Raw genomic sequence first — 3,997 nt, 5'->3', positions numbered from 1 at the left:
TATATAAATTAGTGGGTAATCCATTTGTGGTTGTCTTTTCTGCCAGGAATTCATGTTATTAGATACAGAAGTTAAGAGCAAGTAAGGAAGAAGTGTTGGTTCTGAGAGAGCAAATTTGCTTTGTTGTCTTTTTATGATTTTTTTTTTCTTGTGCCAACAATTAAGAGTAAAGTTGTTGGTAAGTGAAGCAGGCTTGTTTTCACAGAAAATAAAAACATTTTCCCCATAAAGCACATAGATAATGACAATTTTTGAGACCATTCTTTTTTTTTTTTTTTTTTGAGTTTTAAAATGAGTTTATTCAAGAATGTTCTTAGGAAGGCAACAATGTTTGTTATTAAAAAAATCCTCTGTTTCTTCATGCTGAAAAGGTAATGTAAGAGGCTACAGTTGTAAGCTTCTTTCTATTGGAATTCTGATAGTATATATAGCACAGTGTAGTCACTTCTGCGATGCCAGAATAAATAAAAAAAAAAGTCTCTTCTATGCTTCTCTTCAAAAAAGCGATGAATAATAACAGAAGATGGCATTAAAAAAAAGCCATTTTTTTTCCAATTCATTCTGTAGTATTGGAGCCAGTATTTTTACCATCACAGGCTACAATTTTCACTTTATCCACTTTAATAAGTTCTGTCACCTCTCTGAATTCAACATCATTCAATACAAAAGTCCACATGTTATCGCAGAATCTGTATGTATTTAGAGAGCCCCTGAAATTGACTCTGTTCCTGACCCTCTGCGCCAATGCTGTATTTATAGCTTTATCAAACTGAAGTAGAACTTGAAGGGCAAGTTGGGGGGTGACCTGTTGAGACTGTATGAGCTCATCAAGGCTCTCCTGGAGACTGTTTCCCAGAGTGGTATTTCTGTATAACTGATATGCCATGGCTTAGGAAGAAGAAATTGTTTTTCTTATTCAGGTTTGCATTGATGTCCTGTGGGGAAGGCGCTTCCCGCCGCGGAGTGGACAGAAGCGGAGGAGCTAGCTGCCCAGCAGGAAGCACCTACTTCCTGACCACCTCTTCGGCCGCCGCAGCGAGACCATTCTTATGTATTTGTTTAATTTTTTAATTTTTTATTTAAATTTTATTTAAATTCCAGTTAGTTAACATACAGTGTAATATTAGTTTCAGGTTCCAAGATAGTGATTCAACATATCCATACAACACCTGATGCTCATCACAGCAAGTACCAATCCCCATTACCCTATTTAATCCAGACTCACCAACCCACACACCTCCCCTCTGGTAACCCATCAGTTTGTTCCCTATAGTTAAGAGTCTCTTATGGTTTGCCTCACTCTTTTTTCCCCTTTGTTCATTTGTTTTGTTCCACAAATTCCACATATGAGTGAAATCTTATGGTATTTGTCTTTTTCTGAATGACTTATTTTGCTTAACATAATCCTCTCTAACCCCATCTATGTCCTTGCAAATGGCAAGATTTCATTATTTTTTAGGGTGGAGTAATATTCCAGTGGGTTGTGGGTTTATTTCTGAGTTTTCTATTCTGTTCCATTGATCATATGTCTCTTTTTCTTCCAGTGCCATACTATTTTGATCACTATAGCTTTGTAATAGCTTTGTTTGGAGTTGTGATGCCTCCAGCTTTGCTTTTCTTCTTCAAGGTTACTTTGGCTATTTGGGGTCTCTGGGTTTCCATACAAATTTTAAGATTGTTCTAGCTCTGTGAGAAATGCTATTGTATTTTGATAGAGACTGCATTAAATGTGTAGATTGCTTTGGGTAGTATAGACTTTTTAACAATATTTGTTCTTCTGATCCACGAGTATGGAATATCTTTCCATTGCTTTTTTTTGGGGGGGGGTTATTTATTTATTTATTTGAGAGAGAGAGCACAAGCATGAGTGGGGAGAAGAGGGAGAGGGAGAGAGAGAAGCAGACTCCCCACTGAGCATGGAGCCAGACACAGGGCTCAATTCCAGGACCCTGAGATCATGACCTGAGCCAAAGGCAGATGCTTAACCAACTGAATCACCCAAGCAGCTCTGTTTTTCCATTTCTTTGTGTCATCTTCATTTTTTTTTTCATCAGTGTTTTAAAGTTTTCAGAGTACACGTCTTTCACCTATTTGGTTATGGTCATTCATAGGTATCTTATGGTATTTGGTGCAGTTGTAAATGGGATCAATTCCTTAATTTCTCTTTCTACTGCTTCATTATTGGTGTTTGGAAATGCAACAGATTTCTGTACATTGATTTTATATCCTGTGACTTTACTGAATTTGTTTATCAGTTCTAGCAGTTTTTGATAGAGTCTCTTGGGTTTTCTATATAGAGTATCATGCCATCTGCGAATAATAAAAGTTTTACTTCTTCCTTGCCAATTTGGATGCCTTTTATTTCTTTTTGTTGTTTGATTGCTGAAGCTAGGACTTCTAGTACTATGTTAAATAACAGTGTGAGAGTGAACATCCCTGTTTTTTTCCTGACTGTAGAGAAAAAGCTCTGTTTTTCCCCATTGAGGATGACATTAGTTGTGGATCTTTCATGAATTTGTTTTAAAATAGCTGTTGTCAAATCTCCTATTTTACTCAAGTATCAGAATAGGACTTGTATTAACACAAAGATAATTGTGACACCTTTGCTCTATGTTTATGTACACAACTAGTAATTGCCTTTCCAGTAGAAGAAAATTGAAGAAGTGAGAAAATATATTTCACAGCCTAAAACTTGTTTGGTTAATCTTTCCTAAATTGCTGATTTACATCTGGCTCTATTATCCTAAACCCACACAAAAAGTAAAAAAATAAGTATAGTCTTGTGTTTAAGAAAGTGAGAACAATCTTCTCTTAAGTATCAATCATTAATTTGTATCTACTGTCTATCTCACAGTCTTCTCTATCATTCAGTTAAGGGTTGCAAGTATGATGCCAATTCTTGTCTCTCTGTACTTCAGAGGAACTTAACAACAGCACCTCAATAGGACTTGCCTTGTGGGTTCTCAGTAAATATTTATTCTTTTTCTGTAAGTTTTAGAAATATGTCACATCAACATCTGTGAACATTTCCCATAGCACTGTCTACTAACACCTGTTCCTTACCTCCAAAGTTTGTCTTTCAAAGTCCATTCTCTGTTCTCTTTGCCTTTTTAGGTACAAAATTGGTAGGTATTCATTCACTGCTCATGAACTTTGAAAAACATTTCTATTTACCACCTTCAGTAATTGGGCAGGACAATAAAATGCTCAAGAATCAGGTCTCAGGAAAGAGACTAATATGCAAAGACACCGTCACTACTTTGTTTTGCCTAATTTCCATATGCAGTCCACAAGATTGAACAGGTTGGGTGCTGAATGCAACAGAACACAATTTGATTGTTTTGCTTTCTCTGAGAATTTGTTTATTACATCTGCCTGGGTTGGATACCAGAGAATCCATGACTTCATTGGTCAGATAGTGAGAAGTTGTCTGGTCACACTGGCCCCTAAAATAGTCTCTGTTTCTAATTAAATGACTGCTTTAGTGTAGTATTACACATTTCCAAATTCATGTGCATTGTTCTGGAGCACAGTAGCCTGGTTCTTGAATAGGGAAGGAAATAAACTTTCTTTTTCTTTTCTCTTTCTTTCCTTTCCTCCCTCCCTCCTTTCTTTTCTTTTCTTTTCCTTCTTTTCTTTCTTTTCCATCTAGAAGTCTTACCCTTTTCTCCAACTTTGCTAATTGCAGGATGGTATAGGAGGAGCTGGGGAGAAGAAAATGGGAGTACAATCTCAAAAGGCCCTTCTTAAATAGTACCACCCTGAGGAAGTGTTGGCTGGCATTCTGGGTTCAGCAGGTTTTCAAAACTGACAGATTCTCTCATAAAGTGCTTTGGTTTGATGAAGTCTGGTTTCCTGGGAGACAGTTTCTGACATGATGATTTACATGCAGGGAATTTACTGAGCAATGTTCTTGGAGGCATTATCTGCAAGGGAGTGAAGGAAGCAAGGTGGTATAGGAATCAGTAAAACTGGGATATGGTCACAACAGAGGCCT

General features: G+C 36.9%; 1 pseudogene; it reads right to left on the bottom strand.

Moving 5' to 3' along the window:
* Window positions 1-260: 260 nt before the first annotated feature.
* LOC102738165 (transcription initiation factor IIA subunit 2 pseudogene) lies at window positions 261-1,062 on the bottom strand (annotated as a pseudogene).
* Window positions 1,063-3,997: the final 2,935 nt, after the last annotated feature.

The sequence above is a fragment of the Leptonychotes weddellii genome, chromosome 12 (genome assembly GCF_054177405.1).
Source record: "Leptonychotes weddellii isolate Sample4059 chromosome 12, ASM5417740v2, whole genome shotgun sequence".
NCBI lineage: Eukaryota > Metazoa > Chordata > Mammalia > Carnivora > Phocidae > Leptonychotes > Leptonychotes weddellii.
The sequence above is the reverse complement of the archived record's forward strand: the minus strand, read 5'-3'. Positions and strand labels throughout refer to the sequence as shown.